At 41.2% G+C, this 17,363-nt stretch overlaps 1 protein-coding gene across 2 annotated transcripts in view; it reads left to right on the top strand.

Moving 5' to 3' along the window:
- PRKG1 (protein kinase cGMP-dependent 1) overlaps positions 1-17,363 on the top strand; it is a 320,495-nt gene that overhangs the window by 189,940 nt on the left and 113,192 nt on the right. The gene's annotated exons all lie outside the window — the stretch shown is intronic.

Raw genomic sequence — 17,363 nt, 5'->3', positions numbered from 1 at the left:
CTGAATGATTTGGTGACAGAATATTTCAGTAATAATGAAAGAATTTTCTGCTCCCTTGGTGACTGATTTCTTGCAYGACTGAATGACTGGCTGTGGAGGATGATGGGAGAGTGGTGATGTAATTTGTCTTGGCTTTGGAACAGCTGTTGATACCCTGCTGTGGTGTCCTTATTTGGAAGCTGAGGAGCTATGAGATGGTGACATGGATGGGTAGATGGGTTGCAGGTTGACCAGGCTTCAAGAGGGGCTTGATGTCCAGTTGTCTGTAGTAAAAAATGCAATTCTTTAATGGTTGATACTGAGGCTGTTATTCCAAGCGGAGAAGCTGGTTGAAAAAACAGGAAGTATCTTCAATAAATGTGCAGCTGGGGAAAATGAGGTGAAGGAAKACTACGACAAGTTGAGGAGTAGACTGTCATTTGAGAAGGACCTTGAGAAACTTGACTATTGAGCCAAAAGCAACCTCAGAAATTCAAAATGTGTCCGCATAGGCTATAAAATTGACTACCTGGGCAGGTGGTCTTTTGAAAAGTAGGTGCCAAACTGAATGTGATGGAAGTTAAGTTTTTAATCCTCCCTATTGTGTGCCAGAGAGGCCACTTCTGAAAGGCTGTGCTTTGAGGCCCCTGATCATGTGGAACAGTGAGGTAGGCCCCATGGAGACTACCAGAAGGGTCATAGTTCTGGAGCACATAAGCCATGAGAGGAGATGGAGAGAGCTTGGCTTGCTGAGGCTGGCAAAGAGGAGTCTGGGGCAGATCTGAGAACATCCTCCCACTACCTGGAAAGGCAGTTAAAATGCTATGGAGTTGGACTCTTTTCTGGTAATGACTGGTAAAAAACAGAGGCAACAACCATGAGTTGAGCGATGRGAGATCATGCTGGACATGAGAACAAACTACTTTCTCAAGAAGGTGCTGGGGTTAGGACAACTCACCAGAAAGGTGAGGGTGSGGGAATCTGTGTCCTTTAGAGGTCCAAGGCTTTAGCAGACAAAGCCATAGCTGCTCTGRTGTAGTTTTGGCAAAAGTCCTGGTTCAAGTGGGAGGCTGAACTCCCGWCTTGCAGCAATCCCTTCCCACCACCACCAATGAATTCTCAAAATTCATGGGGGGTACCACATTTCTCCTCTGTAATGTTTACATGTTCACAGTACTCAGAAATGGAAAATACAAACCTAGGACACTGCTGGGAGAAAGACCTCCTGGGTTTCACTTCTCAGCACAGGGTCTGTGCAATCAATAACGAACACAAAACACAAATGAAGGTGTAGAATTTCTGCAGGAGAGGGGTTAAGAGCTGTTCTTATGGAGAGCAGGCCCAAGGCTTCCAAAGGCCTGGGTAGAAGGAGGATCTCCAGATGGGCAGAGCTGGTTACAGGTCTTGGTGGGAAAGGAGCCTAGCATTTTCCTCCACCCAACTAAACAAACTGAGGATCTTACAAACATATCCATAAATTGGATGAAAAGAGGAAAACCAAGCTTTGTCCAGAGCAGAAGAACTTTTCCTTCTTTGAGGAAACTGTTTTGGAAAGATTTCAGGAGGAAGCTCGGGGGTCAGTTCTGTATTAGAGGGCACATTGCTGTGTTTTGTGGACTCTGATGGACAACAGATCATCTAGAAAGAGCAGAGTTAAATGAAATTTGGTAGAAGGTGAAGCAGTAGCTGACTCTGGTGAGGGGCAAAGTCCATTTTGCTGCCATGTCCAGCTACAGAGGAGAAYGGGTGCAGAAGGCTAATTAAGCTGTGCTGGTTACTCAACCAGTGCTGTGTAGCCCTCTGTAATAAAAAATGCATTTTTCTTAACAGAAATAATACTCATAACTTCTGTTTTACTTTGTAATAGGCTTGTGGCATGCAGTATCCTCCAGTATTCAAATCAGAAAGCCCTTTTTTTTTTTTACTCCCTTTTTTCTTGCACCAGTGAATGTTTCCAAAAACCGCAGACTTTCCAGTAGTGGCTTATGTTTACTACAGCCACCAGAATCAAATAAAAAASTTACAAATGTAAACCACGCTTAAAAGAAAAAAGAAAAAAAAGACTATTGAATGCAGCTGTAGCTTTTGCAAACTAAATTAAACCCCAGTGTTTTCATTTTGAGGTTTAGATGCTTAATGCTTAAATACGTAGATAAGCATCAAGATAAAATGCRCTGGCAAGAAGCTCCATGTGATGACCACCACGTGCAAAGAAAATAGGTCAGGCAGGATCAGCTCTGCTGCCATGGCAACCGCTTTAAAAGCCAGTGGAAAAGGCTACCTTGATGTGAAAGTGCTGTTCCTTCCATGAGTTTTACTGATGGGTCACCATGACCTGATGGTGATTGGGATGGCAAGAAAGAGCAGTCATCTTACCACTACCCCTGGAGTTGGAATTCGGGCTTGGGCTCGCTATATGTGTTTTCACCTCCTCCAGATCATGATTTGCATGCAGCTTAATTTATAAAAGCTTGGGTTTTGTCCTTTTAATTTGTGCTGGCTCAAACCAAAAGAACTGGATGACATTCCTGAAACTGGCAGAGCCTTGATTCCGAGAAGGATGCCTAAGCCTTCAATCTACATTCTCAAAATTACCRTGGGAGGATCTTTCCCTTTATTCCTACAACTCTCAGAGCCTTTCTTATGAAGATACAGAGCGAAGACATTAGTGTGCAATGTTGCAAGACATTTTTTAAATTTTATTATTAGTTGAATTGCACTGACAAATTCCAGTTGCTTTAGGGAGACCAGTTCCCAGTGTATTGTCTTAGAGTCTCTTTTTTATTTTTAATGAAGTATTTATTCAAGTCTACCTTTKCTGTAAAGCTGGTTTTAATGTCTAGTAAATGTTTTTGCATTTGCAAAGGCTAATTATTTTGCCCAAGATCATAGGCTTAATGAGAACAGGGCTATGCTTGCCTATTTCTACTGATCATAGTAGTATTGGTTGCAATTGAGAAGAAGGCTTTGGCAATCAAGGTGAGCAAAAATGGAAGCTGGGTGTTGATTCTTGGCATTATTTAATTCGTATTCCAGTGTTTGTTTTATTTTTTACAAGTCAAAAAATGAATCGGATTCATTGAGGCAGGCATTTTTATAATTCTTACTTAAATACATTGCAGATTTGAAGAAGAGATTTGAAGAGATCAGATTTGAAGATCTCTGAACAGTGCTGGGGATGGATAACTGGTACTTTTGAAGAGAGCCTCTGTGGAAAGAARAATACCATATGTTTTAGCTAGTAAACTTGCATATCAAAGTGTTTAGTTTTCATTTCATCTTTCCTTGGGGATGGATGGCAATTATCACGGTGCCCATCTAAGCCAGCCATGGATGAGAAATGGGCTGCTGAAAAACAGAAATTGYTGTGCCACTTCTTCCAAAAATCACTTAAAAAAAAGATTATTTATTTCCCAGGCCATTTGGTAAACCTTTGCTTAAAAAGCAGTTCAGCAGGAATGAAGAAGCCCTGATTAGCTGTCACTTCAGTTAACTCTTAATAAACAAAAAAGTCTTAAGAGTGCTTGGTTGAGTAAAGATTGGGTAATCTTGTATGGCTGATTGGAAATCCTCTTGGGGTTAATATGTGTCTTGGTATCCTTTTGCTCAAGCAAAAATGAAATAGCCCTCTCTGGCTCTTTGGAGCTTTGAAATAAATGAATTATTGGTTCCTTTGCAAATTGCAGCCGTGCGTATCAGAACATAAAACGCATGAACTGGACTATATCCTTCTCACGGGGTGATTTTAATCTTCTGTATTAATCTGGATAATACAGTTCTTGACTACAAATGAACCCCATTGCTGAATGCAAAATAAACCACCCTGAGATGCAAAATGCAGACAGGGCCTTGTAATGAGTGTTGGAGCAGGAGCATCTCATGATAGAGAAAGCCACTAGCTTGGAGTTTGGTTGCAGTGAGAGGGGTGGGTGAAATACCACAATCATCTTACATGGCATTTGTAGGCTAACAGCTCATAAGAAAATCTGGCATTTTTCTGTGTTTACATGATCTCTGTAAAGCGGTTATGACAAAGGGCACTTCAAGTGTGTTATCGCAGTGCAATCCATTTCCATTCCTTCACCTCCTACCAGCAATGCTGTATTTATTTGCCTTGCCCTGTCTCGTTGAGTTATGCCTACGGCTTGGCAAGCTTGTCAATAGTTAATCTGGCAGGTAGGAAGAAGAGAATTGACTGTAACGAATATTTGAAATACATCTTCTGCCAAGAAGGCGGCTTAGGGAGCTTTTAGTCTGTCTCGCTCAAGGTAGCTTCTCCTGCTCCTTCCCTTGATGTCCAAACAAAACAATCTCTTGGACCTGCTGAAGGCTGTTGATGGAGCTAGGAGCACAGACAGTATCTCAGGTTTTCCCAGATTTATTTTTTCTGTCATTAAATTTAGCTTTCCCTAGGTAGTGCCTCTTAAGTCGTTAGCACTGGTTTCGGAGSGGGTGGCCAGCTGGCGTGAGGTGCAGTAAGGAGCAGCACGTGGACATGATTAACACTTAAACACCTCTGATGGGCTGAGCTGGCCGAGTTTTTATTTCTCCTGCTTGCATTAAAGCGCTAGAACAGATATGCTATATAGCTATTTTTTCTTTGAGTAAATTGTCATGTTGTTTTGATACTTGCTAGTAGTATTGTCTTTGGAAATATCTCTATAATAGGATTTCTGGCCCATGCTGTAATAGCAACGAGTTTCTAAGTTTTATCTAATTTTCATGSTATGAGCACTGTAAAGCTTGTCCTGCTACTAGCTAAGCTGGCTGGGACATTTTCTGTGCTCAGTCCTGACTTTATGCTTCCAAGCGTTGCATCTGCGCTCTGGGTTGTCTTCTCTGTCCTGTAGCTAGGAACAAGACGAGCAATACCATGGTTTTATTTTTCTGTTTAAAAACCTATAATATGAATTTGTTATAGTGGACATATGCAGTGACAGTGTGACKATAGGAAGGCTGCCTGCACGTGTGAAGCTGGATATGGTTTTGCAAAAGGAAGACATACTGAATATGGCTAGGTTGGGGTTTTCTTAATTTTATTCATTTTTGGTGGCATGCTCAAGCATTAGATAGGTCACCGCATCCAATATTTAAAGCATATCTGCTGTTTTTTGTGCTATGTATTAGCAGGATGCAAGGAAGGTAACATATAAAGCCTTTAATATAATTAGAACTGTTTAGATGGAGRTCTTCTTTATGATTTGTAGCTGTTTCTAGACTTGGCCATCTGCCTTATAGATGTAACTCATAGTCCCCTATAAAAATGGTTTTAACAAGTATGAAGATACAGCAAGTTTAGATCTAAGGAGAGAAAAGTGCAATTAGTAGAGAAGAAATTAGTACAGAAAGTATCCCTTGGTCTACAAGAGTAAATCTCTTCTCAAAGCTTGTATTTTCATGTTGCATCTTGTGGAATAAAATTGCCTTATTTGATCACTGCTTTCCTGCAGATCACAGGTTTGGTAAATTGGTTGTTTTGTCTCCCTTGTTCCTAGGTTTTAGTGTCTCCCTTTGTGCTATAATATGTATGAAATAATATAATATGTATGAAAATGTTCCCTAACTGATGTGAGCTAATTTTCTAATGAGTTTGTGCTTATCGCTGTCATCTGTGAGCCTGTGGATGCCCGCAGGAGATCCATTTTTGGCTAATGAGCTACCCAGACAAAAGAAAAGGCTTTTGATTAATTAAGTTTTCTCCTTCATTGAATTAAAACTGTAGAATTCTTGTTGATTTGAACAAAACAAAGAATATCTCCTATTTGGGAGCTTCCAAATAAAGTGAAGCAAAGGGTAAGTAGAGGAGACGTTCACTTAACTAAAGGAGGAAAAAAATGGAGTTCACTTTCTTTAATCTGCTCTTAGCCGGAAAGCCTGTCCCCTGAGGGATGCGGATCCAGTTTTCTCCTTGTGCTTGAGGTGACTTAAACCAGTTTCTCAGGGCAGAAAGTCCTAACCAGGGTGCTACCAGATAATCTGGTTGGGGTAATGTTAATTTACCCTGGGGAAAACACTCAATGCGAAGAGATCCTCCGAAAGAAGTGCAAACCAATGTCTCCTGAGATGTAGTAAATGCTGAATTTTCTTGTTTGATTGTGTTTTTCTCCCCTTTAGGGAGAGGAAGGAATCAGATATGGGGCTTCCATGTGCTGTGATAAGTTCTGCCAAGCCTAGGTGCAAGGGAGGGTCTTTTCCTTGCTTGTATAGTCCAGGAGACGGCTTTCATTACGGCATTTTACTACATATTTTATTGGGAGAAGAGCAGTAAGTGTGCTTGGCTTTGCTGAGCAGCTGTCAGTCAGGTTTAATCAAAGTGATGGTTCTGCTTTGTTTTTCAAGTCAGAGCTTTTGTTTCTTGCTTGTGCTTTGTCGTGGGATTTGTAGAAAAGCTGCTTGATCCAAGACAAGTGGGTTTTTTTCTTGTTTCTTTTTTTCTTCTTTTTCTCCCCAGCAGCATCTTTGTGCTAATGTGTAAAGATAAAGCTATCGTAAATAGGAATTTGGTCCGAAAATGATTACTCAGAATGAGGGTGAGAAGATAAAGGTACAAAGATATGTCAGGCTGGAGAGAATAAATCATCTCCAAAGAACCTGCCTGATGGTGGAATATATATTAAAATATTCTGCTAGGTGAAATCATTTCCAACTATATGTGTTTAAACAGCTCTGCAAAAGYATCTTCAAAATAGCAAGCTATCAGCACCATAACAAAATGGAGCACATAAAATTTTCAATATTAAACAACATCTGGACGTTYCTGCATTTGAATCAAAGCAGACGGAGAAAGAAGACTTGAAGGAAGTTGCTGGAGAGTTGAGAAAAGATTTCATTTTTCTGGATGTTGGTCCTGTTCTGTTGACCAGAACGCGCTAGCTTGAACCTTTTGGTGAGGGTAAGATCAGTGCGGAGGTGGGGGGGGGAAAAAAAAAGAGAGAGACTCATGAGATGGGAAAGAGAGGAAAAGTGAGAATGTGAGCACGGACATCATTTCAGAAAAGAGAAAAAACAGTTTATAACAGCTCTGTTGACTGGGTTTAGGGAGTCATTTACCCACAACAAGCTCAAGGGTGGTTTCATAGGCTTAAAATATACATTGAAGTTCTGCTGCAAGGGGGAATAGACTTTAAATGCTAGTAGAGCCGCCTTTGACGTCCTATGTTCATCAGGAAAGTAGTCACATAGATAATTTGTCTGGCTAGGATTGCTGAACTCGAAACAGCATCTTTTTTGGTTTTTTTTTTTTTTTATTTTGGGGAACCAATTGTAATTTCACGTCAATTCTGCTTTCTTAATAATGTCAAGAGAAATTACACTTGTGCAATGAGAGAAAGCGCACTTCAGTCACGTTCCTAATGGGAGCGATTTTCTTGGGTCACTCAAAGCAAGCTCGATAAATAGAGCCATTTGAGCACCAATCTATTAAGTGTCTTTATGTCCAGTCAGAGSCAAGTCTGTCTTTTTATTATTTTCCCTGCGTCTACTACATTTGCAAATCTTAATGATCCTTTTATGCGTTTGTCCTCTACTTACAGGGGATGAATTTTTAATGCGCAGGCAGAAGGTGACAGCTTTATTGCTTTTATGGGCCATCAGGAAGGCATTCAAAATTCAATTCTATCCTGTCTCGGGAAACATCACACAACTGGCTTTCCAATAAATACAACTCAGAGATAGCTGAAAAATAAGGAGGACGATAATTTCCAGGCTGACTTTAACTGTGGGAATCAAGTAGCAAATTACATGTGACGTAGGGAAATACAAGGTAATGCATGCCAGGAAAAATAATATGCCTCAGCAGTTCACAAAACAAGAACTATGTATTTTAAAGTGTTGGAAAAATATGGAAAGGGAATTGCATGCCATGAAAATGATCTGACAAAACACGTGTATGGGTATTGAGATCTTGAATTCTAGATTAGACCAGGAAGAATCAAGCTCAGGCTAGACTATCCTCAGAGAGACGGTAAAAATTACCGGAGTTTTAATAATTTAGGATATTACAACTGTCTTCCTGGGAATTAATGTTCTGGTAAGCTGCTAGCAAGGATGCTAAGGAGAAGCAGATGGCTGAAGCATAGTACAAATCATCAAGGTAGCCACTTAAATAGGAAAGCTCAAATCCTAAACATCTCCTTGTTCCTCCCCTGGAACAAGGGATGGCCTAGCTTCCCTTGGCCATCTGACCAAGGCTGTAATCCATGGCCAGATGACCGGGCTATGTCGGGTACGTAGTTTCAATGCTACTGAATGGCACTTCCATGGACAGGCACAATTGGTTTTCTTTCTTCTTGAAGAAAGACCGAATTATGTCTTTCTTGAAGAAAGACCGAATTATGTCTCTTGGAAAGAAACCCAACCTTGTCTTGGAGGCGTTCAACTCATGATGGCTCTGTCCCTAATGAAGCCCTTGCAGTGCCTACCTTCTTGCTAGGAACTTGCAGATGAGAGCGGATCTCAGTTTATCTGGTTTATGGGAAGTGCGTTCAGCAGCCATTGCTCACTTTTAACTACATTTTGAAATCTCTCAGTGAATCAGTTTTTAGTTAAWCTTGTTTCCTTCTAAACATATATAATGATATTTTTAATCAAGAAGCCATATTTCCTTCAGTAAATCCACGTATGCTAGATCTACACATTTACCTTTATGAGGGAGAGCCTTCATCTTATCATGGCCACCTTCCTTCTGTGAAAAAAAAACAGATAACTGGTATATAATATATTTTTAAAATAATCTTTGATAGTTCCTAGATTAACAGTCAACATTGATTTTAGGCAAATTGGTAGTTCTCAGGGTGACTTCTGCTCTTCCCAGTTCTTTTAAACTTGTCTAACTCTCTGAGAGCTCTTGAAGTGTGCAGAGAAGTTTTCAGATGTTGTATTTGTTTTTTCATATAATTATGCAGATATAATATGTGATTTAAGGTGTCCAAGGCTTCTCTCATACAACCTGTAGCCAAGGAGGGAATGTCACAGGGAGTCAGGTTGTTGTCTAATAGCAGAGGGAGCTCAGGACCCTGTATTTGGGGATGTCCGTGTTGCCTTTTCTCATGGTGTCATATCCATAGTAGTCTTTACCATGAAGACACGCTCTGTCACGTATGACATTCCTGGTTGAATTACAGTGATTTCAGGAGACTGCCCATCAYATGCTTGTTGCATCTACCGTGGCCCAAGTGGCTGCTGTGTAAAACCATCGCTGCCATATCACTGCAAAGCATGTACTCATTCCTAAGACTAGATTTTTTTCCCTCTATTATTATGTTATAAGCTTAACAAACTATGATCGTGTCCATAGGTCTTGCATTATATCTGCTGACCTCTCTTGGTCAGCCGTCCTCTGTGTAACTAAGGGAGCATGGCTGCAAGTGGAAATAGTGTAACAGGCAGGCATCCAGTTAACTTCATATGCTCTTTAATCTATATGTGTTTAAGTAGGAGGAAACCCATAAAGTCCTTCAGCATTCAGACCTCTCCCCAGGTCATAAGAACAGGCATCCTGAGTCAGATTCTCCTAGAATCCTGTCTCCGATGGGACCTGACAGTAGAAGATGAGAAAATTAAGAGTAGAAAACCAGAAAGCAGGATAGCAGGAGAGTAAAAATAATGTGCTTTCATTTATGATAAATGAGATTTATTCAGGAACCTAATTAGCAGCAGTGGCTGCTCTTGGACGTTGCATTACACTAATGAGTGTTGCATATGAACAAGGTTAGAGTTTGGTGCTGAGCAGCGTGATACGTGAGACTGCAGGGAAAGCTGTCTGTGGGTTGCTATTAGCTAGTGTTTACTCTAAGCATATGTGTTTCTTAAATGCTGCAAAAACCCCTAAGCTGCTAAAAGAGCCATCAACGTTGCCGTGAAATTCGGCATATTGTGTGACACCAGCTCCAAGAGTTACGAGATTTCTTTATGCTCCCACGATGATACCCAAAGGGCGATTTCCAAACAGAGACCAGAGAAGCAATAAATACGGAACAAATCCTGCAATAGTTCATTGGTCAGCTCCTGCAAAGTGGTTGTTTTGGAACTACTGGAAAGGACTTTTTTTTTTTTTTTTTTTTACTTTTAGATGTCATCTTGGTGCATTTGAGGGCATGTTTGCCCTTTCTTCATGGCGGCATTCCTGACGTTAAACGGATTTGTGGGGCAATGATTCTGTTTTGTCTTAAGGCATGCATGCAGACACATTTCAAAAGCCCTTCCTATCATTCTTAGGCAACACAAGATAGCCAAAAGCTTTAGCTCTTCAACCATGGGCAAAAGGTTGTTGGTTATGAAGACGTTTTTCATAGTCTCTTAGCTTAGGATTGTAATATTTGCTGTGCCTGCTGGGGTTTTGTTTTGGGACAGAGGGGTAGAGATTTCATGAGCAGATTTTGGGCAATTTGTTGATTAATAAGTTGTGACGTGAAACAATAGAACTTAGCGAAGCTCTGTTGTCATAGTGGGAAAAATATAATGGAGAAATAGAATCAAGTTGCACATCTGTGGCCATTCAAGTGGAGAGAGAGGGGACACAACCTTCAGAAAGCAGGAGTAGGGCAGCCGTGCTGAACTGATGAGCATTGGCTTGAGAAGGGCTGCAAAATTTCCCGGTATTTTGCTGTTCCACCTATTGTCTGAAGTGCTGCCAGTCTGCCTTACTGCTGCCCAAAAAGTTGTCTTTTGGGCACCTTTGGGACCTTTTCTGGAAAAGGTTTCCAGAAAAGGTTTCCTTTTCCAGAGCGTTTTGTAGCTGGCAGGGGTCGCACATTGCGGGGCTGGTCACGTGCGCACGCTTGCTGTTAATCCAAAGCAGAGATTTGGCTCCGTTTTAACAGCTGGATGGCCTTTTTAATGTGATGTTCTCCAAGGAGCAGTTGGTATTGGCCCAACTGCAGCATTCCACCGGCAAAATCTGGGCCAGATCTTGAGACAGGAGCCACTGTTGGGATTGGAGCCCTTGGTTTTCTGTGGCTGTTCTTCAAATACAGAGGAAGCAACAAGTAAAAATTCTGTGGCAGTTGCTGAGCAGAAGTTCATTTGCTGCCTTAAACTGTTTCCTCAGCTTGTGCTTCAGTTTCTTATTTTTCCCGCTCCYCAGTTATCCCTTCTCCAGTTATCATATTTTTGAGATTATGGTTTTTAAAGCAATTGAATTTTCAGATTTTATATTGAATCTCTCCAGTCTATTTGATTATTTCTTCAGTGCAATCCAAACCCTTTGGAAATCCTCTGGGTTGTATTCATGTTTTTTTTCTGCCTCCTTTTTGCAGCACAAAACTCACTGCAGAGATTCTCTGTACCTAGCAGGTTTTTGACTCCTGAGATGAAAGGAGGAAAAAACCAAACTGACTGTACTGCAAATCCAAAGATGAAATCCTTCTTCTCTTTTCTTTCTAACTCAGTAGCAGGACCTAAAGGTATCCTGGAGAAAGAGAATTGTGCAGAATTGTACCAGTGGTTTGGAAAAAAAATGAAAAAAAAAAAAAAAGGAGGCTAGGAGGGGTGGTGTATTTCCCAGCTTAATGCCCCACTGGATTCATGGAAGTTGCTGCTCAGTGGAAGTTCCCGCTATCTTTCACAACCTACCAAAAGCAGATGGTGCCCGGAGCCTGGATGTACGTCCTGGACCCCTTGGAGACGCTTCCACACAGATGCCGAAGCCTCCCCCGGGCCATCAGAGATAACAGCACTCCTACACACAAGGACATTTGCAGGAGCTGTCCCAAGAGCTGGAATAAAAGCAGAGAGGAAGGGGGAAGGAAGGCAGCCCACCATCTGTTGCCATCAGAAGTTCATAAGGGACAAATGTCCTGAATTACAACCCCAAATCAATAAAGCCATTGACAGGCAAATGAGTGCTCTGTAGAGAGAATGACTTTCCTTAAAATAGGAAGGGRCTGGTTGCCCATATATATACACTTTCTGCCTCTGGCAAAGCTTAAAGTCAGCGCTTTTTGGTCTCCGGCCAGGTATTAATTACTCGGAGCTGCTCAGTGGTTGTGCAGGTTGCAGTGCAGCACGGAGGCTCCTTCTCTTATCCCTCCTCAGCATGCTCACTTTGAAGCGCCGAATTACACTTGGTGAGATGTTATGGATCCCTTGTTGATATAAAGGCAGGTTGAAGTTAGCCTGAGGTAGGGGGTTAGGCTTGTGTTGCACTGCCTTAGGAAAGTCCAAAATGCCTCCTGCCCTCAGACAAATAAACGGTCTTTTCAGTTTTATTCACAACTGCTTGCTCTAATTTTACATTGCGAAGAACTACAAGAGGTTTGCAGACTCCAGTGCTTAATTTTGTAGTTTATTTCCTCCCAAACATTCCGGCTAAATGGATTCCTGGAAGACTCTTCTCACTGCCAATCATGCTTTGACTCATCCCTCGGGCTAGGGGTGAATCATCTAAGACACATTTGATCTAGAGCACAAAGTTCAAGATTGCCCCTGAAGCCTGTTCTGCTGTGGTTCTTGCATGTGGTTCTTCAGCCAGACGTGGGGTCACCCCTGCAAACCTACTACTTAGGTCAGTGCCTTAGGTCAATGCCTTTTTTTTTTTTCCTGCAGCGTGAAAACTCTTCTAATTTGTAACTAATCACCATATATACATATATATACACACACACACACACACACACACATATATATGCGCACACATATTTTAATGCTCACTTGGTGAGCTACATAGACTCAATTTGTAGTCTCTGTGTAAGGGAAGATTTTTTTTTTTTCCCCTAAATTCACAGGTCCTGACCTGCTTTTGCTTTGGTGGGTTTGGAAGATGTTGTCTTGGAGGARGCAACGTGCTTGCAATTCCTCTTTTCTTAAAAACATCCCCAGCATGTTTTTTTTCCCCCTTATATATAATKACGAAGACTGAAAACAGCAGTAATCTTTTTAACCTACTTGTTTAGTGACGCTTAAATAGGAGGAGGTGGAAGGCAGCATTAGAGCAGAAAAGCAGCAAGCGTTGCACAGCAGATCCCGAGCTTTTAGAAATAATATTGCCAGTGTCTTCATGAAAGAGATATTATTATGACAATTYGCTGTCAAGCGCAGGAGACATCTCTTAGAGTCAAAACGCCCGTCTGGAATCGCTGTGCAAGACGCAAATATCTAATTTGCAGCAAGATGACAAAGTGGACCGTGCACGCAAGCATCGCTTGTCACTTCTGCGAGCTCTTGGGCAACGTTGTGTGCAAARCCCTAATCACCATTTAAAGATCTGTTTTCAGGCACAGCTCAAGAAGCAGCGACAAACGTCTCTTTTTGGTATTTGCATCTTTTATGAGCTCCTGGTGTCTGTGAGAGTTTGGCTTCCTTCCCATTACTGCAGTGATGCATTTGTTGGTCCGTTTGTTGGTCCATCATACTGAGTAGCCCACCTAGGCACTAGATGCTTCATGATTTTCTTCAGAGCCAGGACATCTGAGAGATGTCCTTGTTTCCTACAGCATCTCTCAGAAAAAAAGTGGGGGGAAAAAAGCTTGATAAGAAAACTCATTGATGGTAAGCTGTCTTGACAAATAAATGTCTTGCAAAAAGTAATTRCCATGCAATTTGGACCATATTGTGAAATTTGGAAATACATTGGAAATGCATGTTTGGAAATGCGTTTGGGCCATATTGCAAATGTAGGATCAAAGAAATAAAACATATAGGGTGTGAGGCTTCTTGGGATGTGTCTTGACTTTCAATAGCCTGTGGAATAATTTTGGAGAAGATGGAGGAGTTGTGAGATRTGGAAGTTTTCTCTTAGGTCTGTAGTTATCATTTGATTTGCAAATATAAAGGAATGCCAACTGCTCTAGCAGAAATAAAAATGACACAGTGTTCTCAAAAGGTACTATCTCTCCTGCACCAAAGTCTGGTCTCCATAGACTACTCAAGGTGGTGCAAATCCTCTGCCATGAATCAAGTAAMACAGAAATGCACGTGCTTCAAGTTTCTTGATGTTTCCAAGGTTGCTTTTGTTCCTGAGCATTTACAGCTCTCTCTGAGCGAGTGATTAGTAATGATTAGAGAGTAGATGCATATGCAATGGGAGAGTGGGTTTCTGTGCCTGCAAACATTTTGACAGCAACTTTACATATATATTTTTATATTTATTTAATTGCATGGTCTCCCCAGTGACTGCAAAATGAGATACAGTAGGAGGGCTGTCTTTGAGAATGGACTGCTGTCAAGGAAGGATTGGGAGTGACAGATGAGGGAATAAAAGAATACCTGAGGAGCCTATTAAACATTCRCAGTCTGCAGACCAAAACGAGGTGTCCAACCGCATTAACTCACCCCAGGAAAAGTAGAGTCTGCTGGTTCAGTGTGTCCATCTCTGTGGCGATTTGAAGGGAAATGGCCAAAACTAATTTGCAGAGCTTTAAAACTGTGGATGCGACATTTTCAACCTCTCCGAGTTGAGCGATTGCAAATTATTTTAATGCCTTTGTAGCTTCAGCCCAGCAGATGGGTCATCTGCAGCAATTGTGGAGCAAATGTGTTCTCTTTTTTCCTGAAAAATGGCATTACTTGAGTTGATTTAGAGGCCAGATGAAGTATAATTAATGCGAGTGTGAGGGAATGTCGCTCTCCATCTCTTTCTTCTTTCATCTCTAATACCCTTTAAGCTAAGCACAACGTCCAGGAAATTGCTTCAGGAAAACTAGCCTGGAGTTATCAACTGCATTGGTAATAGAGTAAGCGTCGAGCTTCTGGAGAACTAAATATACTCTTTCTGAGCTTATTTTCTGCCTGTTTTATGCGGTATGTGTGGTAGGCACTATGTTTGGGGAGAAGATATTGTTTATCCTTCAAAGAACACCCACTAGTGTGAAAGGATAGAGGAACTGGTATTTCAGTGCAATCATGAAAAGAAAAACAGGTTTGCCTCTCTCGAGCAGGGATTGCTTGAGCAGGCCACCGCTTGTGGTTTCTGTCACCATTCAAAGGAGATGATCTTCTGATCATCTTCTCTGAAATCTTATTCTTCCCAGCATCTTGGCATACTCCCCGCTGCACAGTGTTGATGTGTGGCATTGCCAAYCGCTTCTGGCAGCCAGTTTTCCTCCCAGCAGCTCCAAGTACTTCTTKTCCAGATACACCAGGTCACCCCAGGCTTAGCGCCACGGTGCCCTCAGAAGGTATAGGGGCCGTCACCATGTGCAAAATATTGTGTATATTGTGAATAGTGTGGAGCCTAGGAAACAAAAAGCTGTCTCTTCTCACCAGCTGGAGCAGCTCATAACACGTGAGCTAGTTCAGGTTTCCATTCCAAGCTCTAAGGGAAGTCTACGTAAGCTTGGGACGGAGTGACTGAAGAAATCTTGCTCTTCATCCTGTTACCTATGACAGCTGTGAAAGCACTGTTCAGACCTGTTACTTCAATCGCCTTTTGCAATAAAGCTTAGCAGTTATTTGTGGATTGATTTTAAAAAGTGAGAGGGGGGGAAAAAAGGAGTTTATTGGCATTTGCTTTAAAAAATCCATTTCCTTGTGCAGTTTTGAACAAGGAAGCAACTAACCAAGCAGAAATCCCTACAGGTGATCCTGTCCATGACAGCATCTCAGATGGTGACATTTCAGTCTAAAGGTCAGCACCTCCTCCTCCTACCTGGGTTTCATGGACTTAGATGTCCCTCTGGACCTGAAATGCCTCCTCATGTCACCAGTGCCGGCTTTATTCCATAACTTGGAAACTGGGTTCCCTTGAACACGCTTTTGAGTCCAGGAGACAGAGTAAATCGTTTCTTGATGAGACTGAGCCCTATTTTCTGTGAGGTCTTCCATCATAAGCAAAGGATATCTCCAAACACAAACAGCTGCCATTCTGTTTTATGTCATTTCTCAGACTTCAATTCCATAAAATCGTTGAAAAGAGAATATATATGTATGTATATACATTTTATCTCTTACCGTGCTGTAAAATCTTGAAATGTGATTTCTTGCTTTTGAATCTTCTGCCCTCCTGCTTGACTTTCTAGGTTTTATTTTTTTCATTTGCAGCAGATTGCTCATCAGATCTTGATTTTCATGCAAATTGAGATACCCACATGAAAACAGTCTTCAAAATACTGATCTTCATAGGCAAATCTTTAAATAATACAATGGGGGGAAAGTAAGAATCTATTTTAAGAGCCTATTTAAGGTTGTCATGGAGAGAATAAGGGTATATTTTTTTATTTAACTGGGGTATCAGGCTGACCACCCAATGCTATGCTGTACACGAAGGCATTTTTTTCAACTCTTGTTCTTCTGTCAGGATTGGCATCAGTTCAGCTTGAGTTTTTAGCATTTTTTAATAGGCTAGTGGCTGTTTGCTCTTTCAGAAGGATATTTATGGCCCTTCATAAATTGCCATAAATCTGTGATGTTAATTTTGTAGCTTAGTGACGTTATCTGGTGGCGCTTGTCAGTGGGTTGTTTTTCTGATTATATCCATTCTATTGCTATGTTAAAGCTGTAAATTTTTCTATTTAGGASAAATTGGTTTAATACCCTAACTTTTCAACTGTATGATTTCATAATTCATGCATATGGTACATGTAGAATATAATACATGTAATCCATATGTGCTATAGCTCACTTGCCCTTTCCCTGTTTCTCACACATTTGAGTTATATAGTAATTTCTAACATAAAAAGGAAGTGAATGATCTCATTTTTCTGCCTAATTGGCCMGTTCTGTCTTGATTATTAATTGGTACATTAAATGAAAACCATGTTTATTAAATAACGGAGCCTTCCGAATTATTGATTCTACTGTATCATAGTACATGTCAGTTTTAAGCTAATAGAAATAAATCTCACTTTAATTCTGCCTATCAATACTCCATCCATGCCCCAGGGATTTCTTTTTTGCTTGTCCCCAGCCACAAACCCCAAAATCTGAAGCCTCACCTAAGAGAGAAAATCGGATTTATTTGGGATTGCATTTAGCCCTCCTCTAGGAAATCCCACCGCTTTGGGCCTGGTAATCAATACTCTTGAAATTAGGACGTGGCATTGTAGGACCTAAATTTAAATTTGGAGGTGCAAGATGATGTTGACACCAGGTAATGGAGTGTGATAAAGGTGCTGCTGAGTGAGCTGTTCCTGGAATAGACTCAGCGGAGCTGTATTTGCTCAGTGCTACATTTGGGCTAATATGTCATGCAGATACATCGCTCATTAGCTAGCTGATGATAGGCATTTTTAATTAAAGCAGGTTCAGCACTGCTTTCCTGCCTATGCAGAGTACGTTGTGTCTCTATGTTGGTTCATTCAGCATCAGACTGAGCCTTGAGACCATTGATGGAAGTCAAGATTTTATGGGAAATAGGAATTAAGAAAACAAGGTTCACTAATGATTTAGAGATTGGAGTTCTTGCCCCAAGATTGGGAGGGCCAAATTCAGATCCCCATCCCTCCTGCCTC

This window comes from Nothoprocta perdicaria, unplaced genomic scaffold, assembly GCF_003342845.1.
Source record: "Nothoprocta perdicaria isolate Ctin4 unplaced genomic scaffold, notPer1 scaffold_260, whole genome shotgun sequence".
Taxonomy (NCBI): domain Eukaryota; kingdom Metazoa; phylum Chordata; class Aves; order Tinamiformes; family Tinamidae; genus Nothoprocta; species Nothoprocta perdicaria.
This window is presented reverse-complemented; position numbering and strand designations above follow the sequence as displayed.